Here is a 25,680-nt window from a genome sequence, read left to right as displayed (position 1 = left end):
ATTTAGAAAGAAAAAGTACAGTGTCTTCTCTTTTTGTCCCTCTTCCCAGTCTTTGCAACACTATATCCTATGTATCTGTAGCCATGAAGCCTTTACAAGTAGAAAAAAATAGGACACATTACATTAATTTAATACTTTGGACATCATATAACACCAAAAGGATTCTTCCTAGATGAAGGCTTTGCAGCCACGAAGGATGTGTGAACTAACTTTTGGCCAATTTGATCCTCACTCAGTGTTAATTAAGTACAGTGTTTGCTTATCAATGTTTGCTTATAAGTATAGCTTGCATGGACTGTTCTGTATGTAGATAAATAGGTAGTGCGCTTAAATTGGGCTACCTACCAAACTGCATTTTTAAAATGGTAATGTCAAAGAGAGGAAGAACATGCTCTGACCCACCATCTGGTACCTCCGTTCTTTTAGTTTTTTTTTCTGTAAGCTTTGCCTGTGCATGGTAACTCAAGTAACACTGTTCCTGTGGCTGATTTTGTGTGACGTGACCATATGATATAGTTAGTTCAAATGCCAACCTATTGGCTCCATCCTATCTTCCTCTCATACACCACATTCAACACACCAGAAAACCTTGTCGGCTCTATTATGGAAATGTATCTGAAGTCTGTCTGGTTTTGCTACTGTCTGGTATTGCTAGCATTCTGCTCTAAGTCTGATCAGAATGTTTTACGGAGACCATTATTGTCTCCTTTTAGATTTCTAGCTGCTTCACCCTACAGTTTATTCTCCACAGTTCTGTTTTCTCTTATCTTACTCCTGTAATGAATTTCCATTTTATTCAGAATAAAATATAATAGTTCAAAGTTCCACATCTGTCCCTTTTCTGGTAGTTCACCCCTTCTTCTTTCATCAGCCCCTCTCCCTTGCTCACTGGGTTGGATTCTACTTGCATTAACTTTCTGACTGTTTCTCCAGCATGGTGAACCCAAGCCAGACGGGGTAATTTTGCATTTCCTGGATAAAACATTCTACTTCCTGACAGTCACATGATGCCTTTTCTCACTTCTTCAAGTCTCTGCTCAAATTCCAAGTGACTTTCCCTGATAAACATATTTAAAGGAGCACTCACACCCCTGGCTTTATTTCTCTATGAATTTGGACTTTCTCATTGAAGTTAAGTTTTATGAAATCAGGGCTCTTGTATGTAGCTGATCACTGAACCTCTATCTTAGAACTCCACCCGGCAAATCTGTACAGTTCAAGGTCACCTCTTGACATTTAATTTTCTAAAATTAACGTTCACATTTTTTTCTAATTTTATTTCACATACTTGCAGTCGTATGTGTGCCACATTGCAGTATGGATGTCAGAAAACAACCTGTGGAAATCAAACTCCTGAGCCATCTTGTTGGTCCAAGTTTTTTAAATCCTGCCTCTATTGTTTTAACCCATTTGAGCTATAATACCGTTTTTAATACTTTTTTTTTTGGTTTTGTTTTATTTTATTTCGTTTTGGTTTTGGCTTTACTTCCCTAGCTTGGCAGGGGAATGAAATCAGAGAAAGACCTACTGATACCAAGTGATTATGATCTGTGCTCTAGCATGCTGCTGTAATTTATCAACTGTTTCTAAGGAGAGGCGTTAAAGTTGTTCTGAGAAAGACCATAATAACTTACTTTAAGGGACTGGCCACTGAATGATTAGAATCTAGGTATGCCAGACTCTACACCGCCTCCTAGCTGTCTGTCCCAGTAGTTCAAATCTGGCTAGTGGAACGGTAGGAATCAAAGCTTTGCTTTTTAACAGCTCCACGTACTAGCGAGAGAACCATATTGCAAATATATGACGTGTAAACTACTTTATGTAATGCAATATTTTTGTAATGACACTTTATAAGTGTGCCTGTATCCCAAAGATTCTGCATATCGTACTACCTAGTTCAACTTTCGGAAGCGTCCTGAAAGGCGTTCTCAATGCTGGGACGCTAAAGTCTAGATTTGCTTAGCCAGACTCGGGAAAAAGTCTCGTTTGCCTGCACTGACACGGTGTAGAGGCAGCTTAAACCACTTGGTAAAAGAAAGTGGGATCAAAATACGCCGATCTGGAGGCAGGGGCCAACCGCTGTAAGCGAGGCACACACACCCCAGTTCTCAGGAAAGTGGCAGCGTGGGCTCCGGAGCAGGGTGCGGGCGCGGGGAGGGGCCTGCGGCGGCCCGCCCTCTCCTCGGGGATGCCGGGATGTTTACCCTCCTGACAGCCGAGGCCGCCGGAGGAGGAGCGGAGCCGGGAGGATGGGCCGCCGCTAGGCTCGCAGTGGGAAGCGCCGGCCGAGCAGGGTGGGAGCCGGCGCGGGCAGAGACGATCGGCTCGGGATCCCGCAGCCCTGCAGCCCGCGTGGACCGAGCTGCCCCGGCGCCCTGGTGAGTATGCACGGCCTCGCCGGGTGGGGCCCGTGCGGGGAGCGGGCGGGCCGCGTGGGGCCTCGGGCTCGCGTGCCTCCGAGGATCGCCCAGGATGCCTGCAACTGGCGGAGCGCGGTGCAGGCCGCTGGCTGCGGGAGCTCAGACCCCGGGCGCCTCGACCCCCGGGAAGCTCCACGGCGGCGGTGGTGGCGGCAACAGGTCTCCGTGCTCCGACAGGAGGAACTCCAGCGAGGACCCGCCTCCGGACTGAGCTCATTGGTCACCTTGGCTATTTACCGCTCTCGGATTGGTTCAACCGATTCGGCTGCAGCCCAGTTTAGAAAAGTGAAGTTCATGGTCCTAGAGTTGAGCTAGAGTGGTGGGGTAGTCAGGTCGAGGACTGATGGAGACCCATCCAGGGCTAGGTTGCTTCCAAGTATGAGCTGAGTTACAACGCGGCGAAAGTGGAGTTAGAGAGGCCGTGGGGGATGCTACGGAGCAATGTCGGCCGGCTGCCTCAGCCTGGTGCTGGAGGCCTTGGAAGACCCTCAAGAGATGCATTTATTGACTCACATACTGTAGTGGAATAGCCTAAGTCTTTGCCCGGGCTAAACACTAAGAATATATTTACTTTCGAGTAAGATATGTTTGTGGCCTTTACAGTTCTGGTGATGGAACTGAATATAGCAAAAACAATCTAGAGATGAAATGACGTTTTCCTCTTTGAGATTACTAATCATAAAGATTGCAATTAAAAACAATCACATACCCTCAGTTTATAGAGTATTATTAGGACTACTCTTTAGTTTCTCCGCCAAGGAATCTGCAGTTCCCCGTAGGTACGTTGCTTACAGCCGTTCACGACTGCTTTGGTACGTTGCTTTACAGAATAACGTTCTGAATATGCGTATTAGAAATAAATCTGTTCTCTTCTAGACGATGGGATGTGGATGTAATCCAAGAAAGGTTTAGTACCCACACTCAAAAATCTGTAGTTTGGGACAACCGGACAAACTCTGAAAATGAGTAAAAAAAAATACAGCCTGCGGTGCTGTTGCAGCATTTCTCACTGGGATTCATGGCTGCAGTATTTTGTGATGGCCAGTGCACTTGATTGAACTGGCATGCAACCTAAGCAGTTATTTCATCTTCACCGCCGGCCGTCTGCTACCATTCCAAGAGATCCAGTCCATAATTTGTTTTACATTCCCAAACCGTTGCATCTTCTGCTTTAGCTGGCGGGGGGAGGGGGGACTTTACTTCTTAGAGGGGCAGAAAAGTGGGTGATGGGCAAAGGGATTCTGGGGCGGAGTGGAGGGGAATCTGGACCCAGTGACCATGCAGTCCTCAGATGTAAGGTGGGAGTCCCCGCCCTTCAGGGCACTGACAGCCACCGCAGCCAATGAGCGGCGAAGACACCGCAGCTCAGGAGGGCGGGTACTTCCTACCGCTGCGCCTGGACTAGGAGAGGGAGGCCAAGTTTCTCAGAGGATGTGGGCCTGTGGAAAGAAGGCTTGAGAGGCTCAGTCTTGGGAAATCAGTGCATAAACAGAGAGGGACGCGGCTCTGGTTTTCCTTGCGCCCCTTGTTAACTTCCAAGATTCGGGCTCAGCTTGAAGTCACCACTTCCACCGAAATCATAGTAACCAACCTGGTCAGCACATTAAATATAGTCGGTGACTGACTGGGGCTTTTGCCCGAGATCATCTGAAACTGAAAACCAAGAACTACCCAGAGAAATCTCATTAGACACTTTGATGGCAGCTTGGCAATTTTAATACGGTTAAGATAATCATCGGCTTAAAGAGCCAAGACTGCATTTCAGACCTATTTTGTAATCTGAACTACTAAAGATTATCTGGATAATACCTGTCTCCTGCCATTTCTCTTCCACTGACGCTCTCTTCGCTGGACACTTAGTTTCTCTCCAGCCTAGCAAAACAGAAGAAATCACCTGTCATGACGGACGGCCGAACTCGGGGAGGGGAGCAGAGGCTGCTGACATGTCTTTTCTTACTAAATTAAAAGCCAGCATCTCAGTTTCAAATAAACTGAAGTGTAGAGCAATTACACTCTGTAAACACAAAGTACTGACTCTCCTGTCACCTCCAGACTTCTGGTGATGCAGATTGATGCCTCTCAGCCCTGGCTTACTACAAACATTAAGTATTGAGCATTTATTAAAAATAAAATAAAGGAAAATTCCAGTGACTTTTAAAAGTCGATTTTATACGAACTTTTAGGGTAGCTGTTTTCATTTTCACCTTTTTCTTTTCAAATATTTGATTAGTGAGTGGGCAGACATTTCACAGTCTAAACCACAGTGCAGTAACAAACTCACTTTAGTTCTGTGTGTGTGAAATTTGTAGTTTAGAACTATATGACTTGGTGGTTATTATTTACTCTGAATTGCTTTATATGAAATTCTAAATATATTGTAGCATTTTTCTCAGAACCATCTCTTTATATGTTTGAAGTTGTTCTATTTTAATATTTTCTCCTGTAATTTATTCATGGAGATTATAGCTGATATAACATTGATGGTATATGAAATATGATATAATTATACCCAAGCATATGCATTTTTGGAACATAATTTTACAATTTACAATTTATAGTTTAAAAATTTTTTTTTCTTGACATAGGGTTTTACTTTGCAGCCTATGCTGGCCTGGAACTTACTTTGTATCCAGTTCAGGCTGGCTTTGAACTCATGGTATACTCCTGCCTCAGCTTCCCAAGGGCTGAGATTATGGGCATGAGTTATTGCCCTTGACTTAGAATTTTTAAACTTATATAGTGGCCAAACTTCTAAACTACTGATTTGTCATTTTCCAACTGATAGTTTGATTGTTCCTCCGGTGTTGCATATTTCTCAAGTTATTTTTCTCCTTTTAAAGAAAACAGGTTTATCATTTATGGTTTTCTGGTGAGGGGAAGGAATGAGAATAGATGCTAAGGAACATCCTTTGCCTTATTGATCGGATAAATGATTTTTTAACCTTTATTTTAAAAAAAATTGCCACTCCGTCATACTGTGTGTATAATGACCTAATAGGATGAGCTTTACTGGAGTTAATAGCTACCCACAGTGTACAAATGAGAAAAACTTACTGGTTTATAAATATGTACAAATGTATGTTTTATATGACTTAGTGGAAGTAGTCCTTTTTGTATGTTGACATAGCTCTTGTGTGGACTTTTAAACTCTAGGGTGTTTATATACAGATAGGTTCACAAACTCTAAGCAGTCTTATAATAAGTATTTTTGGCTTTGTGGGCTGTATTGTCTCCTTGAGCTCCTGCTTTTATAGCCACAAACAGTACCCATATATGTGCTGGTAGCTGTGCTCCAATAAAACTGTATTTATATAGAAGATAACATCAAAGGCTGACACATGAATTCTAAGCCATTGAGTTTCCAACAGCAGTGCACTGTGAAAGTTTTTATTCTTAGAACTTGTGTGTAATGTCCATCCACTGCGCATTCCTGGATTTTGCTTACTGGTGTTCATAACCATGCAAGCCACTTAGGCTGGTGTCCTGCTGTGAAGGAGAAGGGCATAAAAATATTTACTAGACTAGAACAGATGTAGAAAAGATTTACTAGAGAAAATAATCTGCAAGAAGAGACAGATGAAGGGGGCTAATACTCAGGGCAGCCTAGAGACGGGATGGGAGTTGTCTCTGTAAAGGTTTAGACCCCAGACCCATCCTGTGACATGGAAGTAGTGTGGGTGGGTGCTGGGTCCTGCTTCCTCCTTAGGAAGCTCAGGTAGGAGCTGAGCTGTTTATCTGCTTTTTACCTAGTGACAGTCCTCACATGAGTAAATTCTGCCTTGCTTCATTCATTAGTGTTTATTTTAGCCTACCTTTGGTATGACTGTTACCATTAGAGGGGATTTTGGGGCATGTGTGATTTAGTAAGCCTTTTTAAAAATTTTTTTAAAGAAAAATGAAAAAGAATGGAAGTACAGGTCTGTAATCCTAGACAGGGTAGGCCGAGGAGCTGAGGTGGGGAATTGGGAGTGCCAGTGCAGCTTGGGCTGTGGAAATCTCTCAAACAACTAGCACATCCGTGACAGAACACCACCTCCAACCCCTGGAAAAAAAGGGAGGAGAAGAAAAGTGGACTTAGTCTTTCTAATGAAAAAGGAAAATAATAAATTACCGGAAGGTGCCTGTTGTCAAGGAGTGTGTGGCCACGGGGAGAAATAGGGCCTCCTAGTTAGTCTAAGAGTGAATTTTGGGCTGGCTGAGGTGCAAGTCTTGAGAAGCAGTGGAATGCAATGGAAAATGAAACACCTTGCAAATCACACAGTAGAATTTGTTCGTCCTGGCCGGGAGTGGACCTTGGGTGTAGGAATTTTGACTCTGCCAGTCCTCAGGGAGGCCAGGTGGAAACTGGGGCATTTTAGAGCTTGTGGCCAGTGAGTGGCCTTCAACTACAGGGGACATCTTTATCTGACTCTCCTGCATGCGTATTCTCAATTCTCTTGCTGTGTGTACCTTGATGTGGAGAAGCCAGGGCCCAACGCCCTGGGTTTGTTTCCTTTTTTGTAGTTGTTGTTGTTGTTGTTGTTTTTTTTTTTGTTAATCACCTGTGTTGAGTGAGTAGTCTTAGTTTGTGCAGACTGTAGTTTTTCCAGCTCTCATCAGCTTGCTTTGAATTGTAAATGAGAACAGCATTGTCAGGTCTGCAGTGATGGTTTCATTTCCTCCATTTCTCTCTTCATGGAACTTTCAGGGGGGAAATAGCTAACAGACTCTTCGGATCCTGCTTGGTCTGGCCTTGTCTGATGAGGCTACCTCAACAGTTTGGCAGCTGCATCTTCCTCTGTGTGGATTCTCCTTTCCCTTTGCCCTGTGATTTTCATATTTATGATTTAATGCTTTGCACATGTGAGATGGCATTTTAATGATTTTTTTTTAAAGTGAAGCTTTATCAAGGAGAAAGTTGCTTCCTTGGGTGCCCCCAACCATTCCCACTGCAGAGCTGGAATCACCAAGCCCGGGGACACTATACCTATGTGAGTTCATTAGACCTGCTGTAACATACTGCTAGCTGGGCCGACTCTATTCCAGTTTTGAAGGATAGATGTTAGAGATCAAATTTTTCTATGAATGTTAGGGAAAATACATGTTACACATCATTGTTTCCTCCCCCTTCCTCCTTCTCCTTCTCTTCCTTCTTCTCTTCCTTTTCCTCCTCTTCTCTTCCTTTTCCTCTTCTCTCCTTCCTCCTCCTTCTCTTCCTCCTCTTCTTCTCCTCATCCTCTCCCTCCTTTTCCCCCTCTTCCTCCCCCCCTCCTCCTCCTCACTCTCCTTCTCCTTCCCGTATTGGTGGCAGACATTGTCTTTACTCAGTTAATAATAAATATATCACTCTAAGCTGCCTCTGCCATATGGTAGCATCTTTGCATGTCTGCATCTGTCTTCTTCTATAAGGACATACTAATGGCCACATCTCCCTAGACTTAAGGTTTAAGTTGGCTCACAGTTCGGGAGGCTACAGTCATTAGTGTCAGAGGAGTCATGGGAGAGACTTGACCATGGTTGGCTGGAGTGTGTGAAACGACATATTCATAGCTTAGTGATGCTGGAAACAGATGAGGATCCAGAAGCACGGCCAGGCTTTAACTCTGAAGATACTCTTCCTCCCCAAGCCATATATAGACTCTGTGTCACAAAGGATCTACCGTCTCCCAAAATAGCACCCCCAACTGGAGATGAAGCGTTCGAACTCATGAACCCATGGGGGAACTTTTCACATTCTGAAGGGACTCCCATAACAAGTTCATGGCTATCCCAGTCAGTTCAGTCTAACTTAGTCTCAAGAATTCCAGCGTTATTTGAAAGTCCAAAGTTTTAGCTGTGAACTCCTATAAAATGGGAACTCTGCATCATGTATATTCTGTGTACAGTGACACAAAGTAAGTGTCATTCCAAATGGGAGGGATGGGGACAGTGAGGAAAGACGCCAAGAGAAACCTGGAGAGCAAACAGCAAGTTCTGCAGCTCCCTGCCCGGCACCTGGTCCCTTGGTGGCATCCTCTAAGCATTCTTGGTCTTAGATAACCATACTTGTCTGGCTCTGCCATTTGTGATGTTGGGATTTCTCTGGGGTTCAATCTACACAGTACCTGTGGCTTTTCTCTGTAGACATTATTATGTTCCCAACATCTCCTACATTCTAGGGTCTCCATTGTGACGTAGACTTCATCGTTATAGAATTGCACTTTGTCCTCTTAGGGTCTCTTCAGAGGCCCTAATTTTGCAACACACCATACCTCTTCCTTGCACTTAAAAGTTAGTGACAATATTTTTATTTGTACTCTTTACTTAGTTTTCCTTGCTATTTGAAGGATTTTGAACTTTCTGATTCTTTTGTCCATTCATAATGGCAGATTTTAAGCTTGTGGAAGGGCTGTATCTAGAGATAAAGATGGGCATTGTTTTATAGGTTTGTAATAGGAATAGTATTCTACTGAAACAGTGAAATGAATATTCCGGAACCACACTTTTCCATTTCCCATTATTATTCTGTAGTTTTCCCGAGGCGACTGCCTATGTCTAACTTACTAAATCATGTATTTTCAGAAGTAGAAGGAAGCTGCCAAGGTCTAGATTAGACTTCTCATTGAATGTAGGAATAAGATAAAACCCAAGGATGCAGGCTCCTCACCTCTGTCTCATGGGATTCCATTTCTCCTGACTGACAGCTTAGTCTTAGTTTGGTCTTTGCTTTCTAATAGTGCTGAAGCCTGTGTAAGCGTCATGGGCTCCTGATGCTAGGCAGTGTGGTTTTCATCCTGACTTAGCAAATTTTTTGCTAATTGTTTTGTCAGTGGTCCCTGTTTGCTCATTAAAGATTTGTTGAGAGACAGGTAACAGTGTCTGTCCCCTTTCCAGCACTCACGTTAAGACCTTGATCAATGTATTCAGTCAGCAGGTATCTGAATGCTGAAGTGTACCCTTGTGAAGTATTTCTGTTGCAGCAAAAAAAAAAAAAAAAAGGGGGGGGGGGAGAGAGAGAGAGAGACAGACAGACAGACAGACAGACAGACATTAGGACTTGATGCTCTGTCTGTATTTTGAAATAGGTTTAGGGAAGAAGAACTGGCCAGTGTAGAGGCTTGTTCTAGGGAGGAGCCCTTACTTTCTAGTAAGGACAGGAAAAGTCAATGTTTCTGGGGTAGTCACAGGTTGTCTGGTCAGATGTCTTTATTAGTAAAAGTCAGGCATTATTACTTAGTATATTGAAAATTTGAAATAGCCACTCATACTAGCATCTGCCAATTTCTTCTCTTTTTGCTGTGTTTCAGACACCAAATGGTCCCCCAGTTTCCTTTACTCTTTATAATCGGTGATTTACTCTTTGAAATTGTGTTAGGTGTATTCATTCTGTGTGTTGCCAGTTCTTCTTGTCAAGTAGAAATGGATCAGATCAATCTAATGGGATCTCGTGATTCCTTTAAGTAGTAAATTGTAAATTTACACAATTCATTTGTAAGTTGTAAATTGAAAAATCTGTATGGCTCCTCAATTGTTTTCTGAAGCTATGGTCCTCAGACTGCCTAAGTTGGAAGTTCTGATCCGATGATCATGAGCCTTGGTATTGGAAGGATTGTTCTGTGTTGGACACGTTCATTGTCAATACATCGTGCAGATGACTCTTGAGCAGGGGTCCCTCACACCACCCACAGAGAGTACTCTGTTGTAATATCCTTTTCATTAGAACAAGAACTCTTTCCAATTGCAGATATCATTTCTGTCAGGGCAATGCAACGTCTTGGCTTAGCGTTCATGTAGCCATCAGACTGTCCTAGAGTATGGAAACAACTGCTCTGTTCAAAATATGGATGAGTGTTTTGAAATCATTCTTAGGCACCAACTATAAATTCTTAAATAAAGAAGATAAATATTCTTCTAAATAACAACTGAGCAAAGCAGAGAAACATTCCACTTCAGATAAGGCGAAAGAAAAAAGGCAGACAGGCCAGCTTTAGCATGTCCTACCCCCTGGCTAGTGCGCTGTGTGTCTGTCTCTCCACCTGGTGTTGTGCCAGGGTTCGTAGCTCAGTGTGAAAGCTTACCACTTCACTTCCCGTGCTCCCGAGTCACCTTATTTATTTATTTATTTATTTATTTATTTTTGCATAAGAGCCAACTTCCTTTGCTTTGCCCGGTAGAGCCTTTGTCTCTAGCTCTGGAGGCTGGAGACCTGCCTGTGCTCTCCCGCCTTGTTACACCGGAGTTTTCTGTCTCAAATGTTTGGCCGTGCTGGACAGCATTCAAGAACGCTAGGATGAGTAGCTTGCTCTTCCCCACCTTTTCCGTGACTGCCTTCTTTCCACTCGTGCTTGGATAGCATGTGACTGGTACTTGGGCTCCCTCACTCTTCCCTCCCTGTCTCTAGACTCAGGCCTTGGAATACACACTTCGCTGTCTAAGAACACCTATCTGGTCATTTGAAAGCTGTTGCCAGGGATTTCTGTTTTAAACATAAACTTTATGAACACTGTAGCTCCATTTTGTGTATGACTATTTCCCCATCCCCTTTCCCTGATGCTTTGTCAGAGGACTAAATAGAAGTTTGTTATTGTATCTTGTCACACGCTTTATGCGGGGTTTGACAGTGCAAGCTAACTATGTAGCCATGGAGGCCGGGTCCGTGTCCGCCCTGGGGAGAGCATCTGTAGACTCGGTGCTGACTCAGGTGTGGGTGAAGAGGCTGAGCCGGAAGACGGAGGACTGATGCAGTTATGGAGTGGCAGCACATCAGTCTCATGGAACATGGTTTCCCAGTGGGCAAGGCCTCATTCTAGGGCGCTCCACCAGGTCGGTGGAAGTTCTACACTTTCTACCTTGAAAACTTTGCAGGCTGTTTTGCATACATATTTTAAAAATGTTCAAAAGATGAGCCAGTTGGCTGCACACAGTTTCAAATCAGGGTGAACTTGTCTGGTGCCCCATTTGTGAGGGACAAGTATGTGGTCTCTAGGGCCTCCTGGCCTCTGTCAGACGGTTCTGTAAGTCAGGTGGCCTTTGTTTCTTATTTTTCCCCGATTTTTCTCCCTTTCTTCTTTAGTCTTCCATTCCCAGAGAAATTTAGAGCTTGTTGGTGTGTAGCTGAAGTGAACAGAACTGGTGACATTTAAGGAAAGGGCTGTAACAGAAGCAAGGAAGAAAATCCCAGTCAGCAGTGGCATTTGGGAGGTATGGGTATAGAAATAGAACCATTGTTGTAAACCAGGAAGAAAAAAGATACCATTAAAAGCGGGAGAGCGAACCAGCAAATCTGAGCAAGGAAGGCAGGTGAGTAACTTTCCATGATGGTCAGTCCTGCAGATTATTCTGAATCGTAAGGCTGGAGGCATGCAGTGTGTGTCCTGGGTGACTAGCATTCCTCAGGTTTGGAATTAAGGTGGTAAACGAAACGTTAAGATTTACCTGTGCATGATTATTGATTATTGCCGATAAAAAAGCTGCTAGGTAATGCCTGCGTTTGTTGCCTGTTTCTGTAAGGGCAGGTGGTTTTAGTTAACCCATGGCCAAATAGCCTGCTCCTCTTCTGCCAATGCTAAGCTTATTTGTCAAAAAAATCTCATGGGATACTTCACGTGGGGTCCGATTGTCAAAGTTAGACTACACGGTGAGACTGTAAGATTATGTTCTAGGTGAAACCGAATTTCCAGCTTTCTGCTTTTTATACTTCAGCTTTATGTATAGAATATGAGAGTAAATTAACCATTAGCATTGTATAGGATTGCCTGGCTTACCTCTTTTCAATGGGGAGTCTGTTTCTACATATGCTGACCTGTCTATGTATACTGACCTATATATACTAACCTAGCTACATATACTGACCTGTCTGCATATACTGACCTATGTATACTGACCTCTCTATACTGATCTATCTATACTGACCTGTCTGTATATACTGACTTAATCTATACTGACCTCTCTATGTATACTGACCTGTCTACATATACTGGTCTATCCATACTGACCTGTCTACATATACTGAGCCATCTATATATACTGACCTGTCTACATATTCGGACCTATCTACACATCCTGACCTATCTCTTTCTCTTGGTCTCTACGTTCCCCTGTTTTAATCACACCGGACAGCATATACTTTTTAGGATAAGTTGACTTGTGCTTTCCCTTCCCTTCATTCTGTCTTTACTCTCTTGCTGTTTTTATGCCACTTCCCACACTGCAGCTGTTCTGTCTCAGTTATTAAAGTCCTCTTCATCTCTTAAGCCTCTGCTCCATGTTATATGGAAAATTATAAAGAGGTATCTGCTCCTCTGCTTCTGGCCTAGAGAGTTCTCTTTTACTGTAGATATGTTTGCCCTACTGTTGTTCCTGGAATGTCAGTTTCTGGAAGGTGTGAATCATGTCCTGTACACATCTGTGTTTCCTATACAGCCTGGTACCATTCTTGTCAGAACTGGCCGTTCAGGGAACAGCAGATGCCTGTCTCCCAGAGACTATAAGGAGCAGGGGGGTTGGGCAGGTCCTATCTGTGAGAGACCAAATGTCCAGAACAGTTGAGCAACTGACTTCAGGGACTGCAAGGATGGATGCCAGGCACATCTCCTGCAAGTCTGCACTGTGAGGTGGAAAGGAGGCTGTAGGCTGTGAATCAGGTGAAAGTCTGTGAGGGTCCTTGATAGGAGAGCTGGGGTGAGCTAGGAACTAGGATTATATGAGGAACTACGGTTATATGACTTGGATTTGATACGAGGAAGGATATGGGGTCAAAAGAGACACTAGCTGGGTTGGTGATTAGATGCATTAGAGGCATGAATAAGATAAACTGAGTCAGTTCCTGGAATTAGGCAATAGGCTAAAACAGGACCAAGGTCAGATTTATTTGACTAGAAGCTAATTTGTTAAACATATTATGAATAAATAAAAGGTTCTATGGTGTGTGAAGAAAGATACATCTTTCTGGGGGTATTTGTTGGATAGCTGATATCCAAGTAATACTAGTAGGCAGCCATATGTCTTCTGAGCATAGCAGAGGGCGTGGTCCAGAGCTCAGCCAGTTTCAGTATCAGGAGGGTCAGTGATGGATCACATGTGGAGAAGGTGTGTTCCAGGCCCTTTCCATCTGAGCTCATTTAAAAGAACAGTTTTGTTGAAAGATAAATCAGTTTTCATGGATGCTAGGGACAACTAAATGGTAACTTGTTGGCAGAATTCAGTATATTATATAATATTTCTTTTATGCACTTGAATACTGTCATTTCTGTCCTTAATAAATCTTTGCTTTTAAACTCTTAGTTCATGCCATCTTTCTGACACTTTAGTTTTTTTTTTCTATTATCAGAGCAATGGATTTCCATAGGTTCAGAAAGCTCAGATAACAATTTAACTGGATACCAATTATGTAATCCCATTTTGAATGTTTGAACAGATCTTCAACAGAGCCCCTTTATAGGTTATCCAATCCCAAGTGCTCAGCCCTTAGTATATACACACATGAGCAGCACTGTAAATAGACTCAGGAGGCTCTGTGTGTGTGTGTGTGTATTCGCATGTGTATGTGTAGGGACACAGGATAGTAGGAAGGGTGGAAATAATGTAAATACTGTATTCATGTATGAAATTGTAAAAAAAATAAATTAAAAATAGTATTAAAAAATTAAACAGTATTCAACTACAATAAGATTTTCAAGTTTTGGGTTGACTCCTTTCAAGTCTTTAATGTAATAGCCTAAACCAAGTTCATCAGAAAAACATTGTTTTTCTTCAATATTACTTTGAAGTTGCAATGCTTATTGAATAATGTCTTCATACGATCAGGGCTTCATAAAATGAATTTTCTGGAGAAAATACATTTTACATCTGTATGCCTGTGTGTGTGTGAAAACGCTCAGTTTGGTGTTATTTTCTGGTCTTTGCCCAGAGAAACAAGAGAATATGCAAGATTCTCTTGTTTAGCATTAAAATAATTTGGCAGAGTTTGCAGGGGAAACAGGCTTAGCAGCTCCCAAGCTAACCGTCTGTCATCCATAGTTCAGATCTTTAGTGTTTGGCCATGACTTTATAAATATGTCAACAGCTCTTGCTGTGGGGCCAGAGAGACGCTCAGGGGTTGAGAGCCCTTCTTACAGGGTGGGATTTGGGTCATGAGGTTCATGGCTGCCGGTAACTCGAGATCTGGGGATCGGATGCCCTCCTCTGGTCTGCAGGGAAAATACACACACACACACACACACACACACACACACACACACTCACACACAGGCACTGATTTTTAAGAATGCTGCTATTAAAAGGATAGTTTGTGTGATTAGGAGTCTCAGTGTGATATCTACTTGTGTTTTTCCTAATTTGCAGTTTTCTTTGAAGTCAGTTGTGTTCACCACTCTCTCACCAGTGCCCTTCAATTTCTCTTTTAATCTTAATTTGCACTGGGGACATGCTTAGTTAAAAAAAGAACAAATAAAAAGCTGTAATTACTATACCTTTCTTTTGTGTGTGTGTGTGTGTGTGTGTGTGTGTGTGTGTATTTGCCTGTTGTGGGATAGACAAAGAAAGGTAGAAGTTTTGTAGAAAGAAAGTAATAAACTGGCCTCTTGCTTGGTTTAACTTTGATTATGTCCTACTAACCTAATTATTCATTAAATAGACCGTTGCTGTGACTCAGGTCCTAAGAATGTTGTCAGGGCCTGGGCCAGGGCTGATGAAAATGTTCCCTGAAGAGAGCAGCAGAAGCTGTGGAGTTCTAGCTTGTCTTCTTAGCCAGGGCCTGTTTCTTTATCCAGGTTTTAGGAGTAGCCAATGAATTGATGAGAAAGTTTACAGCTACTCTATGCATTATAGTAAGCTGTAGTATGTAAAGCAAAAAGAACAGTGGAGGATCAGAAGGCAAGCCAAGAATGTTAAATTAATACTTATAGGTAGTTCAGCATTTTACAAGCATAAAGCACAACATTGTTAATTCAGAATTGTTATCATTTCCTCTTTTCTTTATTTAGACAGATGTGTTTTCTGCCTTTTTGATAATTTTTCCATTAGTGAGTGCTTGTTTCAGACCAAAGGTTGTTGGAAAAAATGGACTTATAATACATAATTCATAAATCCAAGTGTTTCTAAGTTGTTTGCCTGCATTCCACAGGGCCTTGCCAACTTTGTGGTAAGAGAACTCACTACTATGCATTATTTAGTACAATAAATTCAGTAGATTGTTTTTAATAATCAGGTTTGGAGATGGGTTTCCAAATTCATTATATTAGTTGGTGTGTGTGTGTGTGTGTAACTTGACATAAGCTAGAATCATTCGGGAAGAGAGAACCACATATGAGAACATGCCTTCATCAGATTACCCTTTGATGATTTGTCTCTGGGGGCACTTTATTAATTAATGATTAAATTTGGGTGTGGGCAGTGCTACCTTAGGCAGGTGGTCCTGATTTGCATAAGAAAGGTAGCTAAGGAAGTGGGGTGGGGTGGAGTGGACCCTGTTTCAGTTCCTGCCTCTAAGTTTCTAGCTTCCTTTGACAGCATATAACTGGTAAGTCATCTAACTCTTTCCTGCCTGTGTTGCTTTGGGTCACTGCATTGATCATAGCAATAGAAAGCAAGACGGCACGTTCATCTGAGCTCTCTGTGTCAGTCTGTTTGCTATGACAGTTAGCAAGAACACCAGGCTTTAGTTGTTGCTGTATGAGCGAATGGTTGGCATCGAGTGATCTCTGCCTACAGTTATTTTAAACTGACAAATTCTATCTGTCTGTCTGAATGTCTGTCTACCTACCTACCTATCTGTATGTGTATGTTATATATGAATATATATGATAAGCTTCTTTGAAAATCCGAATAGGGATCTTGCCTTTCACATTCTCAGAAGTTATGTGACAATAAGCAGAGTAAGCAGAAGAAACCGTGCTCTCTCTCTCTCTCTCACCCTGTATTATTTGACACTTTGGAGAGGCATCCTAACTTGGTCAGTGGCCTTTCGCATGGAAGGTAGCTTGCATTTGTTGCTCCTGAAATGATGTTGCTGTGTCATCCATCGAACCTGGACATAATGCACTTTCCTTTAACGAGGAAAAAATGAGAATGAGGCTGGCCCCTTGTTCTTAATCAACTCAAGCTGGATGCCCGTGTGAATTTGCACTCGGTTTCCGGACTGGTAGGCCAGTCCTCTTTGTAATCACTTCTTTTTCTTCCAACTTTGTTTATTCAAATATTTATTGGAGTTTGTGTACCTGAGGTATACAAATGAGGACTAAACATCCACCTTCTCAGTAGTTCTTGCCTGAGATGTTTACTAGATGGACCAGACCGCAGATAGACAGATAACTAAGTTATTAAAATATATGGTGTAACGGGAGGTGTGCTAGTTAGGGATTTTGTCAGCTGGATGCAAGCTGGAGCAGTCTGGGAAGAGGAAACTTCAGTTGAGACAATAACCCTATCAAAATGACCTGTGGGCAAGTCTTCGGGGGCATCTTCTTGATTAATGTTTGATAGAGGAGGGCCTACCTCTGTTAATAGAGGCAGTGCCATCCTTGGGCTGGTGGTCCTGAGTGGTATAAAACAAAACAAGCTAAAGTGGCCATGAAGAACAAGCCAGAGAGCAGCTTTCCTCTGTGGTCTCTGCTTTAGTTCCTACCTCCAGGTTTCTGCCTTGGGTTCCCTTGGTGGAAGCCCTTTCCTTCCCGAGATCTCCTTAGAAGCTGGATTCTCGCTCCTCATTTGTGTACCTCCAGTACGCAAACTCCAATAAATATGATGCTTAGTCTCGTAGCACAGTAACACAGAAATAAACTAGAACAAAGGATTACCTGGGAAGGAATGAGGTTGTCTGACAGGTAGCTAGCTAGTTAGAAAGGCTCATTCAATAAAATGCTGCACCTTGTGTCAGAGGAATGTAGGTTTGAAATAACCTGTTATAAACGGTGTGTTAAGGCCAGAATGTACTGTTTCTGTGGGGAAAGAATACCGATAAAGACGTTGTATATATTTAATGAGCACATAGAGTAGGAATTATTACAAAAACCAGGATGATTTATGGGCAGGTGGTAGTACTGGCAAGACTCACATGGTCTGAGTTAAGCAGAGAGAGATTTGGGAGGTTGAGTTAGTATGAAGTAAGGACATCTATGAAGGTAAGGAAGTAAGTTTGTGATGACCTAGAGAATTATACGGGTTGCCGAGGCAGCCACACAGTCACTAAAATGAATACAGGATTGAATGGCTTTTGAGTGTTGCAAACTTTAGACGTACTTTGCTTGCGCCTTTGGACAAATAGATACAGCAGTTCCAAATGGTGTTGTGAAGTTACAGGTTTGAACCTCATCAGTATGTAGGAGGCAGGTTCTGTGCCACTGAAAATGCATGACTATTGATTTAAATAATCAGGGGACTTACCGTTAAAGGAAACCCGAGCAAAAGAATCAGCAGCCTTGTTTATTGATCATGGAGCAAAAGGTGCATTTTGTATAGAAATGATAAAATAGAAAAGAGCATTTCCTCATCATACTCTTCATCGTAGATTCGCCTGGCTCATCTGCCTTCTTGCAGGGGAGTACGGAGTAACAGTTGCACATGTGCATTCTAAACCAGCCATTAACGAGACCAAATTACTAGAACCAGACTCTTCAAGAAATTGAAGGAGTCAAAGTGTTCTTTTTATTATCACAGAATTTCAAGTGTAATGGAACAGTCACTTCAATAATCTGAAGAAAACAGGGCCGTGGCTAAGAGAATTATGTGTACAACCAAAATATTACCTGTCTATGTTGTCAATAGAGTGATATATTTACCCTGTCAAGGATTAGAGAGATGTATGTTGCACGTGAGCTTTTGGACATTACTCCATAGTGTAATATTGTGAACTAAAATTTCTCAGAGGTAGTTGGGAACTGGAGATCCCAACTGGACCTCTGAACAGAAGCTCAGGGGATGAGCATGGAGTAGATGCAGCTGCAGAAGACTCAACAAACAGATGCGCTGCCCCACTAGAAAGGCCCCACAGTGCCGGAAACAGAGATAGGCTATGCTTTGAAAGCTCTCAATCTGACAGCTAAGTATTCAGTATTGAGGGGCAGGGAAGGGGCTTCTGGATCCGTTTCTTAGCCGGTGTGTGACTGTATGGCTGTATTCCACAACCTCCAAAATGAGCAGAAGTGTTGCTGAAGGAGGACTTCAAAAAAACTTGCCATTACCATTAGTAGACTATCAGTAAGGGAGGCTGGGCTATATGTTTGTTTTTTAAAGCTTGATACATTCAAAGCAAGAAAACATGGTCCCCATGGCAGAAGATAAAATAGTGTGTGCAGGGGGTGATACCCAAAACACAGCATACATAAAACACTTATCGAGGGGAGTCATGGATCTGTTAACCATTTAGATTAAGAAACAGTTTTCAACTGGGTGAATTCAGGAGACATCCTCTTGGAAGCAATTAAGCCATCGAGGAAAAATGAAGAAATAGGCCAAGATCTATAAGGAACAGACAACAAAAAAGACAGCAGTAGCAGTGTGAATTCTACAGTAGAATTAATGAGGGTGGACAAGGCTAAAGATCTACTTTATAAATTGCCCAGTGCCCTGAGAAGTAGCACCGTAATAACTGGAATCATTAAAGTAATATTCTACCAACTGGAGAAACAAAAGACATGGGAGCTGCTTTCACAATTAGATTTCTAAAGCTTGGTTTCTAAATCTGTGCTTTAACTTTTTATAGTAACTGAATAGGGAGTTTCTATCCTGTGTTGAGTTCCTGTACTAAAACCTGCCAGAATTAGGACCAAAAGAAAACATTTTGATGATATATTCACCAAGCTATATCCACCAGACTCCCAGGCTTTCCCAAAGCCATAATCTAGATTGAATAGAAATTTATAGCCAGAGCAGTTTGGAAAAAGATGTGTAAGCCGTCTGTGGGCATAATCCAGTGTACTTTAGCATATTTAGGAACCTGATAGTTCAGTATCTTTTAGATTCATTTGGCATGGATGCTGCCCTTTTGTATTTTGGTTGTGACATACCAGTTAACAAGTCATAAGAGGCTGAAAAAGCAGGCGTTGGAAATCATGAATATAAAATACAAATCCGTCATAAAATTTAAAACAATAAAACATGTACTGAGCGGCGAGAGATGGCTCAGTAGCTTAAAGCGCTTGGTGTCAAGGCTGAGGGGCTAAGTCCTGTGTTCAGGAACTGCAGGGTCAGGGAAGAGAGTCTCCTGACAGCTCTCCTTTGTCAGCCCCTCCCCCACCCAACTCCTCATGGCACACTGAGACCCCCTCAAAATAAAGCAACCCATGAAATGAAGGAATTTGATAAAGATGTAGTTTTTGTAACTATATCACCATATTAGTTTTGTGGATTTATGTAAATTTGTAATAAACCCAAACCAAGCTGAAACGATATGTGTAACCATAATAATGACCAGGAGTTTATCCAAGCACAAATAAAGATGACTTAGTAGAAAACAGTTACATGGTTCATTGGCTTCCTATGGCTTAGTAAGAGGTATATGCCAAGTTTAGAGAAACAGAAAGACATTTGCCATCATCTGATTTTTGACTCCTTTTTGTTGAGAAACAAACAATCAAAATTGCTTAATTCCTCATTAAAAACAAAGTTTATTGCTGGCTGGGGTAGTGCATACCTTTAATCCCAGCAAGAGCAGCAATTAGGAGGCAGAGGCAAGTGGACCTCTAGGAGTTCAAGGCCAACTTAGTCTGCAGAGTGAGTTCCAGGACAGCCAAGGCTACACAGAGAAACCCTGTCTCAAAAAACCCCACAAAATACAACAAACAAACAAACAAAAAACCCAAAACACCCAAAAACAAAAACAAAACAACTCCCCTACCAGGGATTGTTATTTCACCTGGGATATTATAATTTCATATAAGTGTGCCTTTCTTCCATCTCCTCCCCTCCCTTTTCCTCCTCTCCCCTCCCCTCCTTTCTCCTCCCCCTCCTACCTTTTCCCATCCTCCCCCTTCCTCTCCTCCCTTTTCCCCTCTTCCCTCTCCCCCTCTCCCTTCTCCCCTTTCCCCCTCCTCCCTCTCCTCTCCCCCTCCTCTATCTCCTCTCCCCCTCCTCCCTCTCCTCTCCCCTCCCCCCTCTTCCCTCTCCTGCTCCTCCCCCTACTCCCCTCCTTCCTCTCCCCCTACTCCTCCTTCCCCTACTCCCTCTCCCCCTCCTTCCCCTCTCCCTCCCTTCCCCCCTCCCCATCCCTTCTCCTCCCCCTCCCCTCCTCTCCTCTCTTCTTTTTCTCCTCCTCTTCCTCCTCCTCTTTTTTATTCTTTTCCTCTCTGTAGTTCTGGCTGGCTTAACCCTTGCTCTGTCTACCAGGCTGGCCTCAAACTCAGACATCGTCTTGCCTTTGCCTCCTAGGTGCTTGGAGTAAAGGTGTGCTCCTCCGCTCCCACTGACTGTGCTCTTCCTTGCTACTTTTGGCTTGTTACTCATTCTAATAAAGACCCTTCTTAGGACTCCATTGGTCAAGCGATTTAAGTGTAATTTGTAACATAACCTTGTATAGTTTTAAGATTTAAAATAGACTTTAGAAAAAAATGTATTTTTGCCCTGTGTGGTTTTTGTCTGTGTGTGTTTTTTTTTTAATTGTAGAAAAGGCTTTTGAGAATTGAAATAGGATAGGCTGTTATATTTGGTTTATGATCCAACAAGTCTTGAATTCTTTAGATGAACTTAATTATGGCATACTCCTTAAGCGACGAGATAGTCATAAGGATTCTTGAGTGCTGAAGGAGTGTGCCTCTCAGGATGCAGGGTGCCGAAGGCAACTCCATAGAAGAGAATTGGCTGTACAGGAAAATGAAGGGATTTGGGGACTTGAAGCTGGCCTGGAACTTTCCAGGATGTGGTTGAGTTTTGAACTAAACACAAATTTCTGTGGTCTTGGCGCTGTTGTATATTTCTTGAAACCCTAGCCTTGACCTGTGGCTTTGAAGAGTTTGAGAAAAATGTTCATATGCAGAGTTCTGCAGTTGTTCCTGCCAGGAAGGGGCTTCTGTAGCATCCCGCTCAGCTAATTCCATCTCTGTGTCCATGTCCGTGTGTGTGTGTGTGTGTGTGTCTGTGTGTGTGTGTGTGTCTGTGTGTGTCTGTGTGTGATTTCTGTGCTTGGGACTTCTTTCCTTTGAGTTTCTTATCTGGAATCTGAAATTATTTCCTGTTCACTCTGTGGTGATGTTTTCAAAAACCACCTGTGGAAAATATCTGAAAAGTATAAAACAGTCTGTGTGTTTTTGCTGGAAGAATGCATATCAACAAAGAATTTGTAAACCTTAAAAAACCGAGGTGGCAGGGCAATTTGGTGACTTTTTTTCTACTTTTAATATGATTTTTCAGTTCAAAAATAACCTTGCATTAATATCTAAAAGTCTTTACATTCTATAGAAGGTTTATCAGTAATACAGTCATGCCATAATTGTATCTTGATGTTGACATTATTCTAATTTATTCCAAATGTACACGGAGAACTGTTTTAACTATAGGTCCCTGAGGCCATGAGCACAGTTGGATGAGTTTTCTTCATAACAGTTTGCCCCAGGATTGGGCTGGGGTGTCTGTCTCATGCAGGATTGCTCAGGGGTGTGTGAAAGGTACTGAGACAGGCCCAAGGACCTCCTAAGCTGATAGGCTCAGAAGCTACAGAGCCAAGGCCAGAGTAATAATCTTGTTATTACTTAATACATTTCTTCCTTTTTTGGTGCATTTTTCTTGCTGATAATTATGACTTTGTAACCCCTTTTAATTATTATAACCAAATTATAATCCTAGAGGGAGGTAATTAGAAGATTATGTTGTTTTTGTTTATTGAAGAATCACAATGAGGTATGCTCAAGAAGAAGTTATTATTTTAATTCAGAGGAAACATTCTCAGCCATAGTAAATGAATTATATCAATAAAGCCATTTGCTGAAAATACTTGTGTGAATTAACAATTGGTTTAGGGTGCACACATTTTCAATGTTGACTTACAGTAGGAAAACTGTCTAGAAAAACTGTTTGAAGTGATGCTCCAATATACATCCCTAGTGATGGACTTCATGCTAATGTAAGAAAAGTATGGGGCGTTTGTGCAAGGGACAAGTGTTTCTACTGAGGAGATCTGTGTTTCACACTTTGCTCATTAACTTTAAATATATGGTACTGCCCATATTTTCTGAGATAACTAATTATAACTTGAAATTTTAGAGATATGTGTTACCTTTAAGTAGCTTAGGAAAAAACCTAACAAATGGAGTTAAAACTAAACATTATTTTTTTTTCTTGTGAGGTCAACCATTTGTTCAGTATGTTATACTAAACAAATAGAAAATTTTATTCTTCATGACATCTTACATTTTATATGAATACACATGTAGCTGTCTTCAGACATATCAGAAGAGGGCATTACATTTCAAATTAATCGATAATTTTCTTTTTCATAGAAAAATTTAACTGAGGGGTACCTTTGGAATTAACCACACATTGCTTTGAAGGCTGTACTCTGGGTAGTAACTAAACCACAGTACGTCTACATCCCTGGCCTGACTCAGAATGGCAATAAACTGAATTGGTGTAACATAAATTATTATTCATGAAGAAATTAAAATTGGGTAGAATTCAGCAACTAGAAAGGATTGGAGCCTACGTCGTCTAATAGCTTCAGTTGACACTAAGGTAACTCAGGTTCAGAGAGCATGGTCAGACATCTCAGACTTGATGGAGTCCGTGCCCTGTCTCAGCTGCCTTCTCCCCAATCAGGTTTCCTTTGTGAGTGATATTGGGGCGGCCAAAGAACAGAACAGCTGCAAATATGAGTCTGGAAACTCCCAAGTTTGTAGAATACTTAGGTCTCATCCACTGCCTTGCATGAGAAACAATCACTTGACAATTTATTTTGCCCACAGACTAACCCATAATTTACATTGAGAATGAAATTTACTAACATTTGAAACACCAGCTTTTGTGACTCATATTCTTGTTCCCAGGGCTGGGACATTTGTTTTCAGTGTGTATTATAAACAATTAAGTTCTGGTAAAGCAGACACTTCCTTAGAAAGGACAGTTAAGGGTAAGCGGTTGATGTAATGACCTCTTTAACTTTGTCAGTTAATCAGATAGCATCATTGCTTTTCTCTTCCCATGTAAAAGCCATAAGCATGCATTTAAAATGGTTTTACATGTTCAATTTATTGAGCCAAATATAGGTGGGTGTTTTGGGTTGATCTTATAGAAATAAGAGTGAAATAATTACAAGGTGAACAAGCGTGACAGGTCAGTAGAGACTGTCAGAATGATCAGCTTCTAGAACATTCTGTGTACCGAGCAGTTTTAACTGAAAGACTAAATCCCTGAAGAATTAAAGATGCATGCAGTGATAGCTCTCATTTATGAATTTACACATTGACATACATTAGCATTTCACTACCGTTTAGGGTTTTCCTCTTTTTAACTCTTAGACTGAGTAACAAGTAGCCCTGGTTTAGCCTGTGTATCTAGATAGAAAAGCCGTTTTAATCTGTTAGGCTGTGAAGTGGTCACACAGCATGGATGTGTATGCTTAATAAAAAGGAAAAGGGTGGAGAGAGACAGATTATTTCATATGTTTGCTTTCCTATTATAGACTAATTCTATGGATTTGAGATCAAAATTTGAAATTGTTTTTCTGAGTCATTCTTTTTGCCAGACCTGGGACATTTAATTTCAGTATGTATTACCAATGATGAAGTAATCTGAAAGAAGGCATTGCTGGGATCTTAAGTTTGTGCTTTGAACACTGCCTCTGCTTTCCCGATTTTAGGATCTGTTAACTGCGCTTTCTGCCTCATGCTGACTCTGTTTACAGCATTCACAGACTACTTGAACAAAACATAACCCAGTTGGTAACCCACAGTAGCTTATTGTGTTCCAGGAAGGCTAATTGTGGAAAAAGAACTGTGCCAGGCATTATGGGAGAGTCAGAGGGCTCTACTGCAGACGCCGCTGGTAAGGCTGTCATAATCCCTCTTGGTAACGCCATGTAACAGTCTGAAAAAGGCCTTAGTGTGGAGAGCCCATCATAGCATGGGGCAGTAGAAGGAGGTGGGGTCTTTGTCTGAAGCCTCTGTGGACTATGCACATTTGTCCCTAGTGTTGAAGGGAGCTGTTTCATTAAGTGATATTAAGATTTCTTAAGTTCAGAAAATGGCTTTTTTTTTTTTTGGGCAGTGGTGGTTGGACATGAGACTGTTCATTCTCTTTATAATGGCCAATGTGGTGGTCGTTGCAGAATGAAAACCCTCCCTCTAACTGTTTAGAATGAGTCTTAAAGACTGTTGAGGGGAGCCTCAACAGGTTGCTGTTCCTTGGCTCTCTTTTGGGTAGAAGTTTTGCAAACTGCTCCGTGTGATTCTGAGTCTCTAAATAGCAGAGCCCATTTGCTGCTTATCTTCCTGTCATCAGCATTCCTGGTTCACAGAAGGAACTAAGTAAAGTTCCCTTGTCTGAATAAGCGTCCGTAGCACCAGGTTAAAGAATTTGGATTTTATTCTAAAGATCGTGGACACAATTGAAAGATGTTCAACAAAACAGTGTTATAGGAGAGAAAGACGGTGTATGTGCTAGGGTAAATGTGGTGCATGCACATGCTGTATTTTTAAGAAATCTCGTTTATGAAAGCCCCAGCATGCAATTCAAAGGAATTCTAGAATAGAAGCAGGAATTCTAGAACAACTGGAGGCAGTCAGCTACTGTCCATGTCCTCTGCATATTACACATGATGTCCTTTGAGTTATAGTGGTGAGCAGTTTATAGGTAATGATGTCCCAGACTGGTGCTGGTCACTTGTCAGGTCCCACTCTGTTCTTGTTTGAGTGCAAGCACCATTGACAGCCGGTCTCCACCAGTGTTTTTCAGGGTCACTGAGACAAAGCTAGTCTCAGGATTAGGTAGGCTTTAGTTTTCATCCACTCAGCAGATACCTGCCTATTGACTGCGTGTTTATGGTGATGTCAGTGTTGGCTCCACAGCATTAGCATGGCAAACTCTGTGTTTACTGGTCTAACGTCATTTGGAGCTCTTAACAGCAGTTCACCAGTCATGAAAAAGAAAGTTTTCTGTATTCTACTTTACCCTAAACAGTGTCACAAATGAGCATGAGGGTGTAGGGCCCACCATGGACATTATGTATAGTGAAGGAAGCTATGCTGCTTGAAAGTTTAAGTAGATGCGTACTTAATAGTTCCCTTTAAAGTGATTTTATAATAAGATATGCTTATGTGAGAGCTTAGAGTCAAAAAGGCATTGCTACTGCTGTTTAATATTCATTAATTTCTGACAATAT

At 41.9% G+C, this 25,680-nt stretch overlaps 1 protein-coding gene across 2 annotated transcripts in view; it reads left to right on the top strand.

The window, feature by feature from the left end:
- The first annotated feature begins 2,177 nt into the window (after positions 1 to 2,177).
- Positions 2,178 to 25,680, top strand: part of Nek7 (NIMA related kinase 7) — a 128,275-nt gene continuing 104,772 nt past the window's right edge. Inside the window, exon 1 of one of the 2 annotated variants that reach the window (XM_052200222.1) lies at positions 2,178 to 2,378. The gene's annotated coding sequence lies outside the window, so the exon portion shown is untranslated. Of the gene's footprint in view, positions 2,379 to 11,328; positions 11,679 to 25,680 lie in introns of those variants that run through there. The other variant, XM_052200224.1, reaches the window with a different exon arrangement.

This window comes from Apodemus sylvaticus, chromosome 12 (assembly GCF_947179515.1).
Source record: "Apodemus sylvaticus chromosome 12, mApoSyl1.1, whole genome shotgun sequence".
NCBI lineage: Eukaryota > Metazoa > Chordata > Mammalia > Rodentia > Muridae > Apodemus > Apodemus sylvaticus.
Note: the sequence above shows the minus strand (reverse complement) of the source record. Positions and strands in the feature narration are given on the sequence as shown.